At 33.4% G+C, this 20,553-nt stretch overlaps 1 pseudogene; it reads right to left on the minus strand.

Moving 5' to 3' along the window:
* Nucleotides 1-3,501: 3,501 nt before the first annotated feature.
* LOC141549819 (solute carrier family 15 member 2 pseudogene) lies at nucleotides 3,502-12,947 on the minus strand (annotated as a pseudogene).
* Nucleotides 12,948-20,553: the final 7,606 nt, after the last annotated feature.

Raw genomic sequence — 20,553 nt, forward strand, 5'->3', positions numbered from 1 at the left:
TTTCTGATCAGATTTATCAAAGGTTTATCTATTTTATTGGCTTTTTCATAAAATCAACTCTTAGTTTTATTTATTAATTCAATAGTTTTTTTGTTTGTTTTTTTGCTGTTTGTTTTTTACTTTCAATGTTATTGATTTCTCCTTTTAACTTTAGAATTTGAAGTTTAGTTTTTGGTTGGGGATTTTAAATTTGGTCTTTTTCTAGCTTTTTAAGTTGAAAACCCAATTCATTTATCTTCTCTTTCTGTATTTTATTCAAATAAGCCTCTAAAGATAAAAAATTTCCCCTTATTACCACTTTAGCTACATCCCACAAATTTTGGTATGATGTCTCATCATTGTCATTATCTTGGGTAAAATTATTAATTGTTTTTATAATTTGCTGTTTTACCCAATCATTCTTTAAGATGAAATTATTTAGTTTCCAATTATTTTTTGTTCTATCTTTCCCATGGCTTTTTATTAAATGTAATTTTCATTGCATTGTGGTATGAAAAGGATACATTTGCAATTTCTGCCTTACTGATTTGATTTTGAGGTTTTTATATCCTAGTATATGATCGATTTTTGTATAGGTTCCATCAACTGCTGATAAGAAAGTTTACTCCTTTCTATCACCATTCAGTTTTCTCCAAAGATATATCATTCCTAATTTCCCGAATGTTCTATTTACCTCTTTAATTTCTTTCTTACTTGTTTTGTGGTTTGGTTTATCTAATTCTAAGAGTGCAAGGTTGCGATCTCCCACTATTATAGTTTTGCTGTCTATTTCTTCTTGCAACTCTCTTTACTTCTCCTTTAGAAAGTTAGATGGTTAACCACTTGGTGCATATATGTTTAGTATTGATATGGCTTCATTGTCTATGCTACCTTTTAACAGGATATAGTTTCCTTGCTTTTCTCTTTTAATTATATCAATTTCTTATTTTGTTGATCTGAGATAAGGATGGCTACCCCTGCTTTTTTGGCTTCACCTGAAGCATAATAGATTCTGCTCCAACCTTTTACCTTTACTCTTTATATATTTCCCTGCTTTAAATGTTTTTCTTGTAAACAACATATTGTAGGGTTCTGACTTTTGATCCAGTTTGCTATCTGCCTCTGTTTAATGGGAGAGTTCATCCCATTCACATTTACAGTTAAAATCACTAATTCTGTATTTCCTGCCATTATATTATCCCTTGTTTATGTTTTTCCCCCTTGTCCCCCTGAACCCCTTTCCCAGTATTGAATTTATGGACCCCACTTGTGATGCACAGCCCTACCTTTTTAGTATCCCTCCCCCATCCTTTTAACTCCCTTCTCCTTTCTTTTACCCTTCCCTTATTCCTCTTTTCCTTTTCCCTTTTCCTCTCCCCCCTTTTAATGAGGTGAGAGAGAATTCTCTGAAAAACAAATATGTCAATGATTTACTCTTTGAGACTACTCTTCTGAGAGTAAGATTCACACAATGTTTCTCCCCCTCTCTAAATTCCCTCAGATGTAGTTTTTCTTTGCCTCTTCCTGGGATATAGTTTCCCTCTTTTTATCTTTCCTTTCCCATTTTCTGATACTATACCTTCCCTTTACTACTTCCTTTTTTATGTTATATCAATAAAATCAAATTGTCCATGTGGACTTTCTGTATATCAACAACAGAAATACAGTGTCAAGAGTTCTTTTTACCTTTTCCTGCTTCTCTTGTGGATGTAGATCAAATTTGTTAAGTCTTTTGTTTTTTGTTTTTTCTTAGAAACAAATGGAATTCCTCTGTTTCATTAAATGTCCATCTTCTTCCATGGAAGAAAATGCTAAACTTAGCTGGGTAGTTTATTCTTGGTTGCAGTCCCTGTTCTTTTGCCTTTTGGAATATCAGGTTCCAGGCCCTTCGATCCTTTAATGTGGAGGCAGCCAGATCTTGCATGACCTTTATTGCGGCACCTTGATATTTGAATTGTTTTTTTCCTAGCTGCTTGCAATAATTTTTTCCTTGATTTGGAGATTGGTGTTGGGTCCCTTCTGGTTTAGGGTGATTATATTTTCTGTCTTTTTATTTTAAAGTGGCTTTGATTTCTTTTCCTATGTGCTGTTTTACAAGCAGAGTAGAGCTATCAGTCTATGCCAGATTCCTCTATTTCAGTGGCTTCTCTTATCCCAGAGTTCTCCCCAGCCCGTTTGGCACAATGTAGTAGCCCCTAGTCTAACCCTATCTGTGCCGGTCTTTTTTTTTTTTTCCTCCCCTTGGAACCGACCTTTTCTGTCAAAATTCCAGATTCTCTTCAGCTGATAAGTTGTGCTTCTAATCCTTGAGTTTTTTATCAGTCCAGCATTGTTTTTGAGGCTGATTTAACTAGTTTGTATTGAAGGTAGAAGGGAGATTAGAAATTCATGTGTATCTTCTCCACCATCTTGGCTCCACCCCAAAATAAATGAACTGTGAACTAGATGTGAAATACTTAGAAATGAATCCCTCAGAATTAAAAGATAATTATTACATAAGGTTAAACTATGTAGAAATTAAATTCTTAGATGTCATATTCTGGTGCAATGCAAATGGGAGTAGTGAGCAAAAGAAACTATGCAGTCTAATGAAGCCAAGCTATAATGCTATGAAGGATATGAAAAAGATCTGTCAAATCTTATCTTTTTCTTCAATGATTTATTCTGTAGTACTTAAAGATTCTGTAGACTTATAAAAAGGAAAAGATGTATATCTGAGGGACAAGTATGAAGAGAAAATGACAGAAAAGAAGAGAAAAGAAAAATGAGCTTTTATGGAAGAAGAAAACAAGCTGAAAAAATCAATAGATTTCTTTATTTGTTTAATTATAGCTATACGTATACATATAGCTATATATGTATAGATGGAAAGCAAGAGAATGGGAAAATGAGAGAGTGAAAGAGAGAGAGAGAAGAGAGAGAGAGAGAGAGAGAGAGAGAGAGAGAGAGAGAGAGAGAGAGAGAAAGTGCAATATATATATATATATATATATATATATATATATATATATATATATATATATATATATATATATTCCGTTCCCAGGAGCAGAATATTCATAAGTGAATTTTATGGAATATTTAAAGGGGGAATTAATTATACAAAAAATATCTGGAAAGGGTAACACAAGAGTCCCAAATTCCTTTGAGGTTTTGATACATCATCCAACTAAAAAAAAAAAAAAAAAAAAAAAAAAAAACAAAGAAAGAAAGAAAGAAAAAATGTAGACTAATTTCTTTTCATTTTTTTTTTTTTTCAAATAGGAAATGAGAAAAGATAGAGACAAGACAGTGAAGAAATCAGGAAATTGCTGGAGCACTCTCACCAGCTTCTCTCAGAAATACTACTAAATCAAGCCAAGATATAGATCTTTGAGTGACAGAACCTACAAAAAGATGAAGTGAAACACTTTTTCTAGCTTAAGGCAACTTAGAAAGACTTCAGGAAATGTCTGTCTCACTTGCATGAAAGGAGAGCAAGGACTAGGACATGGGTGGTGCAGGGAAAGTAACAGGAAGCTTTTAGTAACAGCACAAATCAGCAGCAGAAGCCATTTGGTTCTGGCTCAGCATACCAGCTGTTAGTTCTCTAGCCCAAGAACAGAAGTGCACATTGGGAACCCCAAAGCCAGGTACAACAGGACTGACTATGCAAGGCCAACATATCACTATGGAGCCAGCAGCACTTCCAGCCTCAGGGTGGAAAATCAGAGACAAACCTCCTATCACCTTTCAAAAGAAGCTTGGGAGAATCTCTCCTATTCCCTAAGAGCAGGGCTCAACTTTTAAAAATGACCAAAAACAACGGAAAAACAATAAAAAAGAGTCCATGAAAAGCTACCATTCACTAATAAAGAAGATCAGAACACAAACTCAAAAGAGGACAGCAATAACTAAATGCATGTATGTGAAGTGTCAAGGTGGAAATATGAATTAGTCTCAAGTTCAAATGTTCTTTTTAGAGGATCTCAAAAGGATTTTAAAATCAAATAAGAGAGATAGAGGAAAAATACGGAATAAATGAAAGCTCGTGCAGAAGAATTATGGAAGAAAAAGTCTTCTTAAACTAGGAGTTTTGAAACTTGGCTCTGACATTCCTATAAGTTTTCTCTTGTGATTTCTTTTACCTGGTATATGGTAGATTTTTTTTTCTATTTCTCTTATTTCACTATATCTTGTCACTTTTCTTTAATAAATTTTATTGTAATATTATCAGCCTCTTTTTTAATCATAACTTTTTCATATCATAACTTCAATTTTCATATTGTTGTTCCTTGATAATAAGGTAATTTTTTTTAGATGTTTCAGATTCTTTCTATTTTTCTAATGTTATAATTAATCTGTGTTGTATAATGTCATTTGATTCTTTTTATCCAATTCTAGGTTTCAACTAGTTATTTTCAGCCTTATGATTGATTGTGTTTCTTTTTTTCCAATTGGTTACATTTATTTTCATAATCCTCATAATTGCTTTTATTTATTTTCTATTTTCCTCAGTCTTTCTTATTTGATTTTTTCATTTCTTTTTAAAGTTCTTCTAAGAAATATTTTGGGCTTGTGACAATTTAATGTTACTCTTTGTGGATAGAAGTGGCTTTTTTTCAACTTCAATATCTTCTTAATATAAACCCTTCTGAATATAAACCTTGGTCTATTATACCAAAGTGCCTATCTATGGTTGAGGTCTTTTTCTCCTTTTATACACATTTTTATTTTGTTTCATTTTATTTTTGGCAGCTTCTTATTAATCAAGTCTTACTCTTGAGTTGCAGATAATGTTCTTCGGCCTAAGTTCTTATGTTTTGTTTTGTTTGTTTTGTTTTGAATTCTATCTAGGTGCCCAACCTCAGGGACTTATTTCTTTCTCTAAACCACAGGTTGGGCTCCTAACCATGTTATCCTCAATTTTTTTTTCTCCTTCTAGAATTTCTCTCATCTGGTATATGCTAGTATGCTAGATAGATCCTTCTATGCCAAAGCCACAGGCAGACTCAATACTAATCAATAGACCCAGCTCCAGAATTTTGAGTATGTCTTTCAGTTTTCCCCAACTCAGCTGTCTATTATTTTTTTTTTACACAGTAACATAGGCTAAATTCTTTTCTTCACATTCTTTTAGATACATAAGCAGTTCCAGCTTCACAGAAACAATGTATGGGCAGACTCTATTTTCCGTGAATAGGTGATGGGGCTGAGATATGGAGTAGTTCAATTTCTTGCTCGAGGGTATTATTTCAGGGTTGGTGCCCCAGAGGGAGAGAATGAAAGACTGCTGCAGAACAGTGTCTCTTGTGAAATTGGCACTACTTCTTTGACTTAGCCCAGTGGGAAAGATGCTCATTGTACATGTAGATTAGGATTAGGTCCAGAACCAGGGATGAGTTAGTCTGATTAGAGCATGTTTAAAAAAAAAAAAAAAAAAAAAAAAAAAGAGATCTCAAACCTGGTGACAGAAAACACCTCCAGAAAGACTGTGGCAACTGTTGTGCAATAATTATTTGATTGGATGGAATATCTTCAGTTTTCCATACCCACAGACCCTGATCAAAATTATTAGTAATAATAAGTATGTATACTGCACCAAAATCAAACCGTCTTGTGTCCAAGAAGTCCTTGTCTTGTGCCTACAGTGCACATAATGGTACTTTTCCATTTCCAACACTGAGGGAGTCATCTCTCCTTAAAGTTTGGTTAACATCTTTATTCAAGGTGTTACTAAACCTCACTGCTGTCATTCCATTGAGTGTTGAGGTTACCATGTCCTTCATTAGGATTCAGAAAACTCCCCTCTGATCTGCATGAATGACCAAACTGTGTCTGTTCTTCTCTTCCAGGATATGCTTACTGGTGATATGTGGTGATAGTATAACTTCCTGTGGTCAGGAGCATATGGGGAATAGTCTGTTTGCAGTCTTGGTTTCATGGCCTCTGAAAACAGAGAGTGATTCTGATAATTCATCAAAGCCATTTTCACTTCATCATCTGCCAGATTTAGAATTCTCAGGTAAACTACTTTGCCTCCTGGCTTGTGTGAGCTCAGTTCATTTACCTTGATCTTAACAGTAGCTGTAATTGCAAATGCGAGGTATACCAGTTCCATACCAGTTGTCATCTTGTTGATTCCACACCTCTTGACCAGAAGATAGACATCTAGGTCAAAAAAACCTGGATATTTTAGATAAGCACAGGAGGAGTATTCGATACTTGTATATGGTCAGGCTGGAACCTGAAAAATCTGACGTCATTCATTCTAGATCTTGCAAAATCCACCAAGAGCCCTGCTGATAGCCCAGAGCATTGGTAGTGAAATATAAAGGAACAGCACATGGGAAACTTTCACTTCTATAATGAGCTGTTTTGGAGACTTTTCCTCTGTGCTGTCCAGCCAATGCTCTCTCTTTGGAATTTCACTGGACTGGTTCTTCAGATGATTTAAAATTCCAAACCAGACACATTTGGAGATTTTAACCATTACATTTCCTTCAGGGGGAAGGTTTTATTTACATCTTTCTTCCAAGAACAAATACAACAAGGACTAGTACCATCAGGATTCCTGTAACCCCAAATACTAAAGCATAATAAGCTTTTCCAAAACATTGTAAAAGGTGAAGATCAAATTCCTTGCATTGATAGCCACATAGAAAACTGAGAAAACCTGTTCCTTTCTTTTGCATTTTCTTCTCAAATGGTCACTACCAAAGCCTGCCACAAAGTGTTTGTTCACTAAGCTATGAAGAAGAGGCCAACAATGGATAGAACCACATGTATTACATCCCCCCACAACTGGCGCTTCACTCTAAGACTTGATCAAGTGACCTGGCACATACACCAAGGAGAGATAGATAATTGTCTTGAAGTTTCCCAACCAAAAATCAGCTATGATTGCATCCAAAAGAACAAGAAATAGCAAAGGCTATTGAAGGCATAGTATCCAGATATAGATATATCTTAGCTAAAAAGCAAGTAGATGTACAAGGAAGTACAGTGCGACAATAGCTTTCATGCCATAGTAAGAAAATTGTTCACAGAACTCATTAACCATGTTGAAGGCAATGCTCAGAAGGTAGTTAGAGCCACATTTTTTCCAAGCTGTTTTCTTTGAAAGATTCAAAAGCTGGAGAAATGCTTTTTCAGGAGGGATGCTTGGAAAAAAGGGTTTCCTTGGATTCCTTTGTGCAATGTTCTGTTCTCTAAATTATAATTGTTCTCTGGGAGGAGGTCTCCTGGGAGCTTCTGGGAGCAGCTTTAGTTTCAGTTCAGTTCAATAATCCCAATGCAGCCTGGAGTTAAAATCCAGATCCTTTATTGTGTCCTTCAAAGTTCTGAATCTTTTCCTGGGCCCGCTTAGCTTTAATAGAGGCCTAACTTTCTCCTTGGTTCCAAGAGCTCCCTCTGAATCTCTCCAGCCAGCTTCAGCCTCTTGTCCTCCCAATGTCTCCAGTCAGCATAAAGGTGGAAGTTGGAATGAACTCTGCCTCCAAGAGAGTGTGGGCTTCTGGGTTCTCCCTGGGCCTGTGGGAGCTCCTTAAAAGTATGCTTTCTTTGCGGTGGAGCCAAGATGGTGGAGAAGATACACTCGAATTTGTTAGCTCCCTTCTTTCCTCAATACCAATTAGTTAAATCAGCCTCAAAAATAACGCTGGACTGATAAAAACTACAAGGATTAGAAGCATAATTTACCAGCTAAAGAGAATCCGGAATTTCAACAGAAAAGGTTGGATCCCAGGGGAGGAAGAAAAAAGGGCAGCACAGACGGTTAGGTGCTAACACACTGTGCCAATCAGGCTGGGGAGAACTCTCAGATCAGAGAAGCCATTGAGATAGAGGAATCTGACACAGGCTGTTAGCTCTTCTCTGCTTATAAAACAGCAGTTCAGAAGAGAAATCAAGCCATTTTAAAATATAAAGCCAGATCCTTAATCCACCCCAATCTGGGAGTGATCTAATAGATATCCTCAGGGCTGTGAAGCCACCTTCTGCTGCCTGGGGCTTCTCCTTGAGGTAGGTAAGAGCTGAACAACTAGGACACAGCTGGGCTTAGCCTGAGGCAATGGAACTCTAGCAGCAGCAGAATACCCAGAAAAGCAGAACTGCCAGAGAAGAGGAACCTTTGAAATAGGGACCACGGTTTCAGGACAGACATTTCCAGTTTGAGCACAGGGGCTTTTCACATCAGCTGCTGATATCCATGCTTCATTGGATGCATTGGCTGGGCTTTGTGTTACTTTTGCTGTTCAGCTTTAAACCTCAGGGCAGTTGCAAGGCCACAAAGCGGGGTCCTTCACTGGGCAACCCTCACAGTGCAGCCATACTAATCACCTCTGAGGCATTTTTGGGGAGGGGGAGGAGAACTCTCTCCCAGAGCTCTCTCTTAGCTCAGGCACAGGAACCGATGCATCCATCCATCTGGGAGGAAGCTGGTAAATAAATAAATAAACTTCTAACCCCAAGGGCAGACTCCAACAGATTTTTAACAATGAGTAAAAAGCTGAAGAGAACAATTGATACCTTCTACACAGCAAAAGAGCAGGTATCCAACCCTGAGAAAGTTAACAGCAGAGAGTCAGCAGATAACAACCTAAAGGGGAATGATACCTGCCCCCTATCACATAACTCTCTCATAGAAGAGACTATTAAAAAGTTAAGAGAGTTTGAAGAAAAATGGGGAAAGGAAAGAACCTATGATAGAGAATAACAACATCCTGAAATTTGAGTTGGAAAAAATAAAGAATTCACAGGAGATGAAGGGAAACAATATTTATGAATTAGAAAATGTTAAAAAATCACAGGAAAGTAGGATTTCTGAATTGGAGAAAAGAAAATAACTCTCCAAAAAAATTAGAGAAATGGGAAAAAATTCAGTAGAGCAAAATAATTCATTTAAAAACTCAATTGGGCATATACAAAAAGAACTAAAAAATGTGGATGAAGAAAATAACTCCTTAAAAGTCAGGACGGAACAAATAGAAATGAATGATTCATTGAGAACCCAAGAATCAATCAAACAAAACAAAAAAATTGAAAAGCTGGAGAATAACATCAAATACTTACTGGGAAAATCTATAGACCTGGAAAATAGATCAAGGAGAGATAATCTGAGGATCATTGGACTTCCTGAAAACTATGATCAAAAAAAGAGCCTAGATTCTATTTTGCAGGGAATCATCAAAGAGAACTGTCCAGAGATAATAAAAACAGAAGGGAAAATAGACATCAAAAGAATTAATTGAACACCTTCTGAAAAAGACCCTAACAAAAGAACTCCACGGAACATTGTGGCTAAGCTGCAGAACTACCTAACAAAGGAAAAAAAAAATATTGCAAGCAGCTAGGAAAAAAAAAATTCAAATATTAAGGTGCCACAATAAGGGTCATTCAAAATCTGGATGCCTCCATATTAAAAGATCGAACAGTCTGGAACCTGATGTTCCAAATGGCAAAAGATCAAGGATTGCAGCCAAGAATAAACTACCCAGCTAAGTTTAGGATTTTCTTCCATGGAAGAAGATGGCCATTTAATGAAACAGAGGAATTCCATTTGTTTCTAAGAAAAAAAACAGATTTAAACAAAAAAAAATTGTTCTATATCCACAAGATTGAAGAGAAGCAGAAAAAGGTAAAAAGACCTCTTGAGAACTGCCTCTCTGTTGTGGATATACAGAAAGTCTGCATGGATAATTTGATTTTACTGATATAAAAAATGGGAGTAGTAAAGGAAAGGGGGTAGTATGAGAAAAATGGGAAGGAGTAATAAGAAGTGGGAAACTACACCCCAGAAAGAGGCATAGAAAATCTACCAAAATTAAAAAAAAAATTAAAAAGTATTCTTTCTTAAAGGTGTGAATCTTGAGGAATTCTAGTTAAGTACATTACTGAACTAAAGAACTGTTAAGTACCATGCTAAATTAGATAATTATTGTCTCTATCCATTCCAGTGACTTAGCACCTTGTAAGACTCCTAACATCTCCCCCTTTCTTTTGATTTAGAACATAGGGCGGTCATGACCTCCTGACTTCTCAAAGAGGTGAGAACCTCAAAAAAGAAGGTGATCATTCCTTCCTTGACTGCTCAAAAAAGAAGTGAAAACATCTAAAAAGGAGATGGTCACACCCTTCCTTACTTCTCAGGGAGATGAAAGCATCAAAGGAAATTGGAAATCAAATCAGATTAGAGGGTTTCTGAAGGGGCTTACTTGAAACAGGTATACATAAATTTATCAATATGCAAAGTACTACACATAATTATGTAAATTACATAAGCACATAGTAACATAACACATGAGGAATTATACATATCTATAACTCCTAGAAATAGTCCAAAAGGAATTTATTGTCCATTAATTCATATGGCAGGAATCCAATAATTCCTGCAAGTTTTGATGTGCTGCAATAGTCCCATCAACAATTTTTCATCTCAGGGAATCCAATGATCCCTGATGGTTTTCAAGTCCTGCAACAGTCTTATCTTGTTTTAGGGAATCCAATGATTCCTGCTGGTTTTTAAGAGCTGCAACAGTCTTTATCATCAGCTATGCTCTTTCAATGTCAGATGTTTCTTAGATCTTCTCCTTTGTTTTGAGGTTTTTCTCCTTTTCTATCATTCTCCAGGTGCTCCTTGCCACCCATCTGTTTCCTTCTCCATCTGTTCTCTTCTCTGTCTATAAAAATACAAACAAACCCTTTCTCCCAAGCAGTTAACCTACCTAATTCCCATCTATTTACCACTTTCTAAATCTCTCCTCATCATCTGGCAATTGCTTTGGAGCTGTTTGCACTGTACACTGCCCTGTTGGTTTAAAAAAACCTGTATTCTCCCCAATTGCAATCCCTTTCTGCTATCTGATTGCTTTTTGGATGACTGATCATGTAATCCTTTATGCCTTGTAATTGCTTTTTCTGCTGGTTGATCGATCATGTAACCCTTTATGGCTTATGATTGCTTTTCTGCTGGTTGATCACATCAGAGTCCTGACCTTCTGAAAACTCTCTGGGTGTAAACTCAGCTGCAATCTTATGCCACCTATCTTTTGATTGAAGTCTTGGAGCTGGGTCCTACCTCTCATTTCTCTGAGTCACTCTACATTCTGAGGCCTATTGGAAGTTCTTGTGACATTTTGGACATAGAGTTTTAGGTCTTCTCTCAGCCTGTCTTGTAACTCTATATCCATATCTATACTGATCTCTGATCTCTGAGCACTGAGCACAAAATCCACACATTGGGAACTTGCTCTATTTTTGTGATGGTTTCACCTTTATCTTTCTGTCCAGGGAGGGAACCCCAAGCTTTTATTGCAGCCTTAGATATTTACTCATACAATTTTATGAGATAAATAATCTGTTCTGAATTCTCTCCATACTGACCTTCACCAGCTAACTGGTCATAAGTGACTTGTACATTAATTCCTATTTGTGTATTGTGTCTGGCTTGAAAACTACATAATTCATGATACTCCAAAAGCCACAAAAAGTTTTTTCCCAGTTCTAAACATGTCCTTGCTATGGATTTCCAGTCATTAGGGGTTAGGATTTCACAAGCCAAATTATCTATTAACATCTTAACATAAGATGATGTAGTCCCATAAAGAGTGCAACCCTTTTTGAAATCCTTAATTTTGTTCAGATCGAAAGTAGTGTATCTTCTCCATTTTTGACCTGAATAGTCAAGCTCTTCAATGACAGGGTATGCATCTATAAAATCAGATATATCATCTCCTTCATTTTTTGCCTTAACCAATACTTTTTTCTAAACTTGTCATAGGTTCCTTAATAGGTAGTTCTGATTCTGTTACTGCCTCTCCCCATCCTCCTTCTCCCTCCACCCATGAAAGGTTAATTGAGGGAAGTAGGTCAGGGGATTGGAAATGATATATTTTCTCCTGCTGTGAATTCTTATCTGATTCTTCATCCTTTTCACCTAGTTTATTTGGCACCTCCTCCTCCTGATCTTTCTCCTTCTTCCTTATTCTATAATTTATAAAATTTCCTAAAGACAGTTGTATTAAATTGTATGTATTAAGTGTACCTTTGGAAATTTAGTCAGGTCCATTTTTGTTGTAGTCTTGACAAAGTTGTTCTCCTACTAATTTCCATTCTTCTAGATCCAATTCTTTTTCCACAGAGAACCAAGGAGATATGTACTGCAGTTTCTAAAAGTTCAGTGATCTGCTCCAAAATTAAAATGAAACCTTGGCTTTTCATAACCAAGTCAATGCTCTCTACAAATTTTCCTTGAAGAGAAACAGAATGCTGTTTTCTAAACATCTGCCCCATTTTAGCTGAAATATTACTTTAGCTCTTTAACAAAGTTTCCTTCTTGTACTCACTCTAATTTATGCTTCAGAGAAACTTTTCCACTGGATCAGGATCAGAGGCTTTTCCACTCAAATCAGGATCTTGTTTGTCCCACATTTAGGCCCCAAAATGTAATGTTCTCTAAATTGTAATCGTTCTCTGGGAACAGGTCTCTTGTGGAGCTTCTGGGATCAGTCTTAGTTCCAGTTCAATTCAATAATCCCAAATGCAGCCAGGAGTTAAAGTCCAGATCCTTTATTGTGTCCTTCAAAGTCCTGAATCTTTTCCTGGGCCCACTTAGTTTTAATAAAGACCTATTTATCTTCTTGGTTGCAAGAGCTCCCTCCAAATCTCTTCAGCCAGCTTCAGCTTCTTGTCCTCCCAATGTCTCCAGCCAGCACAAAGGTGGAAGTCGGAATGAACTCCGCCTCCAAGAGAGTGGACTTCTGGGTTTTCCCTGGACTTATGGAACCTCCTTAAAATATGCTGTCTTAAAGGTGTGAATCTTGTGGAATTCTAGTGAGTACATTACTGAACTAGAGAACTATTAAGTACCATGCTAAATTAGATAATGAATGTCTCTATCAATTCCATTGATTTATTACCTTGTAAAATCCTAACACCTTTGTAGGGTATATATTCATGGCTAGCTCCTCAACAGCTCTCTCTTTACACATGTGGCTGCAATAAGTAGCTGGGGAAATGTCTAGCTTTCTTTGAGAAGGGAGACTTGGAGAGATGGTATGAAATGGGAAGTGGTTGCAGATATTTAACCCTGTGAGTCTGTCTACTGTTCTTTAGATGAAATTTTTTCACATAAAAGTTTATGAGATGAAATTTCTTAAGGTAAAGAGTGAGGTGAAAAATGAGGTGATATTTCCTGACATCTAATTTGTATGCTAACAGAGCTCTCTTGGGCCAGCTATTTGTTGATTCAGTGAAGTCTGTCTTGAAATGTCAGGCCAAACTTCAGATCTAGGGGCCTTGTTTTTTATAACATTCTCTCAAGTTATAGTAGGAGCACAACTGCTTTACCCCTTTATTTTTGTTGCTCCCCCTATCATTATATGTCATTATATTTTCTATCTGTAGGTGAAATCTGGAAACCCTGGAAATTTCTTACTTGCTCTATCTGAGCAGAATCTCCCTGACCAATGTATTTAATAAATATATATATATAAAGACAATAATTTCAATTACTTATATATGTGAAATCATGCAAAATGTATTTCAAAATAATTTAAAAAGGTTAAATAAAGTCAATAATACTATATTTTTTACTTAGAGTTTTCTCTGAAGGCAGATATCATTTTTTTCACTATGACTTATTTGGAATTGTCACAGAACAATATACATACATATACCTATGTATATACATACAATATCTTTTTTATTTTTCAAAATACATGCAAAGATAGTTTTCAACATACACCTTTGAAAAACATTAGGTTCCACATTTTTCTCCTCCCTCCCTTTTCTCCCTCTCCTAGACAGCTCAACATGTGAAATTCTTCTAAATGTATTTCTGCATTTATCATGTTGCACAAAAAAGTCAGATCAAAAAGAATAAAAAAGAGAGGCAAAAAAATACAAACAACAAAAAGGTGAAAATATACTGTTGTGATCCATATTCAGTTCCCATTGTCCTCTTTCTGGATGCAGATGGCTCTCCCCAACACAAATCTATTGAAATTGTCTTGAATCACCTCATTGGGGAAAAGAACCAAGTCCATTATAGTTGATCATAAAATAATCTCATTGTTTTTATGTACAATGTTTTTTTTTTTTTTTTTTTTTTTGGTTCTTCTCACTTCACTTAATATCAGTTCATTTAAGTCTCTCCAGGCCTTTCTGAAATCCTACTGATTTTTTTCTTATAGAACAGTCATATTACATTATATTCATAACTTGCCCAGCAGTTCCTCAAATGATGTATATCCATTCCGTTTCCAGTACCTTATAACTACAAAAAGAACTGCTACAAACTTTTTGTCCTTGATCACTGATTATATTGAAGTAAGTAGGCAAGGCTTTCACAATTGATTAACACTGCAATGTTACTGTCATTATACAAGTGATTCCCCAGTGGATTCCACTTTACTATAGTTCAGTTCACATTAGTATTGCCAGTTTTTATTTTAATATTTTTCTGAACCCTTCTCATGATTTTTATAGCACAATAGTGTTTAATCACAATCACCAACCGCAACTTGTTCAGCCATTCTCCAAATGAGAAGTTCCCATTTTTAAAAATTCTTTGATACCACAAAAAGGAACTCATAAATATTATTGTACATATAAGCCCATTTCCTATTTATTTTAATCCTTTGTGAAACAGACATAGTAGTAAGTCATGTGCTTTTATGTGCAGTTTTGTAATCATTAGATCACCATTTCACCAACATCAACAGCACAGTCACTAACAGTTCATGTATGTAATCTCACTCCTTTTCTGCAGTATTTGCCATTTCTGATAGGTGTGACATGGTCCCACAGAATTGTTTTAGTTTGAATTTCCCCAATCTATAATGATTTGTAACATTTATTCATATAAATAACACATACCTTTGATTTCTTTTCCTGTTCATATTATTTGACCATTTATCAAAAGAGGAAGGGATTTTATAAATGAGACTAAGTTCTCTATGTATTTGAGAACTGAGGCTGTTATCAAAATAATTTGCTAAAAAACATTTTTATATTAATTCATTGTGTATAGTAATTTTTAGATTTGATCATTATATAATATTGTTGTTGCCATGTATAATGAGCTCCTGATTCTGCTCATTTTACTTAGCATCCATAGAATCCATTTCTTTCTATATTCTTTAGTGTTTTTAATAGAAATGCGTCTCAGATTTTATCAAATGCTTTTTCTGCATCTATTGAGATGATCATTTTTTATTAATTTGGTTATTGATGTAAATTATGCTAATAGTATTTAAAACAATAATAACCATATTATGATAAGAAAAAACTTGCTAGTTTAAAGAGAAGGAAAACAGCACTAAATCTTGAATAAATATCCTGTCATACTATACAGAAACAGAAACATTTTTAATAACAATTTCATATAACTATATTTGGAATGTGAATAAAGAAGCATGGCCTAGCAATTTAAAAAAATATTCATGTTTAGCAATGTTTGATAGGCTCTTGAATATGTACATTTAATTTAGTGGTTTTTAATTGTAATGAAAATAATTCTATCTAATTTCAACTAATGTTTAATACTTATATAATTAAGAATAACTTTCTTATAATTGATATATTTTTGCTAATCAAGTGTATAGAATATGAGGGTGTAGGAGATTAAAATTTGAGTAGACATCATCATAATGGATCTTCAAATATATGAGTTTCTACAGGGACTCAAGATAATTTTTGTAAGTGTGAATTCATTAATTTGTGTCTATTAATTAATATGTACATTTCTATAAACTAATAATTAGGCATTGCCTTCTTTTGAACTTCTATACGTAAAAACATTACAAAATTAATATATGATTGTTTTCAAGATTGCTTAATGGTGAGTTTTTTTTAAATTCGTTTATTTAAAGACATTCCCTTCAGCCAATATCCTGGTACTAAAAAGTAAATTGTAGAATAAGTTAAGAACAAGCTATGTAGAGAATCTAAATGACACAGTGGATAGACCAATACGTCTAGAAATTGGAAGACTAGATTTCAGATATGACTTTAGATACTGATTGTGCCACCCTAATTCCCAAACATTAAAGGACGGCCCTATCTGTTAGAACTAATCAAAAAGTCAATAATCAGTAGGTGCTGTGATTTTTCCTTCAGATATAAGAATCCCTAGTTATGTTTCAGGGAATTTGATATTCTCAGTCCTATGATTTTTTATGGTTAGTCAGAAATTGTTTTTGTTTAATACTCATTTTTAGAAAACATCCTGAAATATCACTTTATTTGTCTTCCTATTGCAGAATGATGAAAACGAATTTTTTTCTCAATGAATTGAGTATCTTTATTCATTCCCTAAGCATTTATTTAGTATATTCTATGAACAAGACATTGTGTTAGTCACTGGAGAAGGTACCAAGTTTGACTGCTCTGCCTTCATGGAAATTACAACATAGTCAAGGGAGAAGACAAAAATCGTAATTACAATAAATTAGCATGTATTGGCTCTGGGTCATTATTTTAAAAACAAATTATCATTGTTCAGTTTATTAAGTGGAAAAATTCAATAGAACATAATGTGTATACTTACATTAGGATATAATTTATATTTTAACAGAAAAAAAAATAGAACTGGATCTTTAATCTGGGGTTATTTTCTGTGAATTATGTTTCACAAAATTAGTAGAATGCTTATAATTCTGACCTCAAATTGAAGGTATTCCTTATAATTTGAATTAGGTGAGAATGAGAAAACAATTCAATTATTAAGCTCCTATTATGTGACTGCCCTAATTGAAGCACCTTAGAAAAATTAGATCATCATTTATATATTTTTCATATCATTAGATCAACCAATATCTTGTATTTAATATTGGAATTAGCATGGGCTTATTCTGAGAAAGGGAGAATAAGAGAGAGGGAGAGCCAGACAAAGAATGAAAGAGAGAGAGAGAGGGAGAGAGAGAGAGAGAGAGAAGCAGGCTGAGAAAGCTAAACAAATTTTCAAAAGTAATAAGAATAAGTTGGAGAACTTCTTGAACCAAGATCATCTGCATTTAAATTGAGTGTATGTGTGCATATAAATAGATATGTATATAAATATAAATATATATATGAATATGTACATATAAATATATAAATATATATAAATATAAATATAAATATAAATATAAATATAAATATAAATATAATATATATATATATATATATATATATATATATATATATATATATATATATATATATATATATATATATATATATATATATATATATATATATATATATATACACACATATATGTAATGTTTTCTGTTCTGCTTTCCTGGAGGTCTCTGGGGGTCTTTGGAGCAGCCTTCATTTCAGTTCAGTAATCACCACAAGAGTAGTCAAGGGTTAAAGTCCACATCCTTTATTATTTTATTATCTCCTTTATTAACTGTTTTAAAGTCTTGTCCTGGGCCCAGTTAACTTCTTTGAGGCTTGTCTCCTTGCTTCCGAGAGCAAATATATAATATATACATACATACATATATATATATATATATATATATATATATATATATATATATATATATATATATATATATATACATACACATATATATACACATATATATGTATATATATATATATACATACACATATATATACACATATATATGTATATATATATATATATATATACATACACATATATATACACATATATATGTATATATATATATATACATACACATATATATATACACATATATATGTATATATATATATATACACATATATATGTATATATATATACACACACATATATATATACACATACATACATACATATATATACACATACATACATACACATATATGTATATATGTTATAACATATACATATATACATATACATATGTGTGTATATATATATATATATATATATATATATACATACACACACACACACACACACACACACACATATATATATATATATATATATATATATATATATATATATATATATATATATATATATATATATATATATATATATATATATATATATATATATATAGCTATATAATATGCTATTTCTTCAGGCAATTATTAGATGCCCTCTCTCTTGATCGAGTTGGGATTTATGAATAATATGCTTAAGAGGTAATTTTAAAACATATTAATAAATTATGCTTAGGAAAAGACATGAAGGAAGAAAAAGAGCAAGATAGTGAATATTTGGGTGAAAAATCAATAGAAGTAGAAACAAAAGTGCTCTAAGCCCACATATCCCTGTGTACCTCAGGAAGAATAAGGAAATGAAAAATGGAGGAAACAGATCACAAACCATGAAAAGAGAAATAATATTGTCCTTATGGTTGACGTCAATCATCTAGACCCTTGCTGGGTTTTTCTCTTCCCCACAGGCAAAGCAGCTAATTTTTTGGTTGCCTCAGGAATATCTACATAAGAAAGAGTAAACAGAGAGAAAGAAAAGTAAAGAGCAATTGCATTAATGTATACGAATGCAAAAATTTTAATTGAAATAATAGCCAAAATATTATAATAATATATGACCCAAAATATTATGACCAAGCACTATTCATTCCAGAAATTCAGCAATATTTTAACCTAAGAAAAACAATTAATATAAATTGATTATATCATTAGTAACACTTAAAATCATATGATTATATCATGTAATTAAAAGTGTTTTAATAAAATCAACAATCATTTATATTAAAAACAATTGAAAGCATAAGTTTCACTAGCTTTTTCTTTAAATCCATAATAAATATTGACCTAAAATGGTCAATAAGCATTACTTTTATCTTTTAAAGTATGGAAAATTTCTCTGAGTAGATTAAGTCAAAGAATGATTCAGTTAGCATTCAATAAGCATTTAAATGCTTTAAATTAAGCTTTATTCTTGGGGAAGTGTTAAGTTTAGAGTACACAATAAAAAAATTAAAAAAAAACTAAAAAAATTCTCTAGATATGGGTAGTTTAGTGGGAGAAACAATATTCAAACATCTATGTACAAGCAAAACCTATGCACAATTAGCTGGAACTAATCACAAAAGGCAAACATAAAATAAAAGGAATTTTAATGTCTACTTATAGAACATGGGTTTTTCTTGGGACTTAAAATACAATTATAACCTTAAAATAATATTAAAATATAACCCAATAAAATTTTTCTGGCATGGTAGAACGTAAAGGGAAAGTAGAAATAGAAGGAAAATCTTCTGATGATCACCTCAAGGAGATCCTTTGTGGAAAACACATTGAAATATTATTGCCAAATGTCAGTAACTCCAGATTAAAGAGAAAATTCTGTAAGAAACAAGAAAACAACTATTTGAATACACTGGAGCATATTTGACTTATTAACAGTGACAATAAAAGGTCAAAGTCCTAGGATATCTATTAACAATCAAAAGAATAGTTATGGGATCAACGATATCATATTCAGCAAAAGTAACCATAATATTAAATGAAAAAAATGGAGTCAACAAATTTGTAGATTTTTAGGACTTTCTTTCAAACTCAAACTCAATAGAAAATTTAACACCTTAGAATTAGTATCAAAAATCAGTTTCAAGGAAATTAAGATGGACAAATCACTTGTATTTTTTTTAACATGGAAATGTATATCATTTGTTTAAGATTGACACCAGCAACTGAGTAGCTCAAGAGAAAGACTGTGGCAGAGTTAAGTATGATGTGACTCCAAAAACCAAAAGCACCTAGAGAAAGGTAAAAATAATAATTATGTTATACAAATGAAGTGCAGAGGAAGAATATACAGAGGCTTTGGGGGGAGGAGGGCTTATCATTTGAAAACTTACATCAGAATGGGTTAAATAAGCAACATTACATGTATGCCATCAAGGGTATAGCACCCTCCAAAATCTATAGGGAAATAAGAGGGGAGGGGAGAAGAGAGGAAAGAGAAACATGGAAGAGGAAGATAAGGGAGGGATTCATAGTTAGGGGGTATTAAAGTAATAGCAAGTTAATTTGAGGAGCAGAATTAAAGGAGAAGCATTGGCAGGAATAGAAAAGAAGAATTAAGGAAACCTTAAAAATTCAATCAAGAGAGAAACCAATACTATATGTCAGCCATTCTAATATTGTTTTAGACGAGTTTTCATATGAACAAATGTATATACATATATGTGTGTGTGTGTGTGTGTGTGTGTGTGTGTGTGTACACATGTGCCTGAGTCCATGGGGAGGTATGAATGTATGTGTATGTGTTTTGTTTTGTTTTGATTTTGATTTTTTCCTTTCCTGTTTTTCTTTTTCCTATGCTATTTTTAATAAAATACAATTTAAAAATAAAATTAATCATATCAGTTTTCATCTAGTATATCAAAAGTATATCAATAGCAAGTCAAGTTAGGTAATGGATTGGTAGAAGTCTTTTGGAGTATAGGGTTACATTTAATGAAATCATTAGTCCTTGCAGAAAGAGTATAGATTTTGGAATCAAAAGTCTTAAATTCAAATATGACTCAAATCTATTATCTGTGCAGATTTAATATACTATTTCCACTTTGTCAGCTTTGATTTCTTTATTTATGAAATGAGATTAAGAAAAGGTTATTCCTAAAGTCCCTTGCACCTTTAAATCCTATG

The sequence above is a fragment of the Sminthopsis crassicaudata genome, chromosome 1 (assembly GCF_048593235.1).
Source record: "Sminthopsis crassicaudata isolate SCR6 chromosome 1, ASM4859323v1, whole genome shotgun sequence".
NCBI classification, from domain to species: Eukaryota; Metazoa; Chordata; class Mammalia; order Dasyuromorphia; family Dasyuridae; genus Sminthopsis; species Sminthopsis crassicaudata.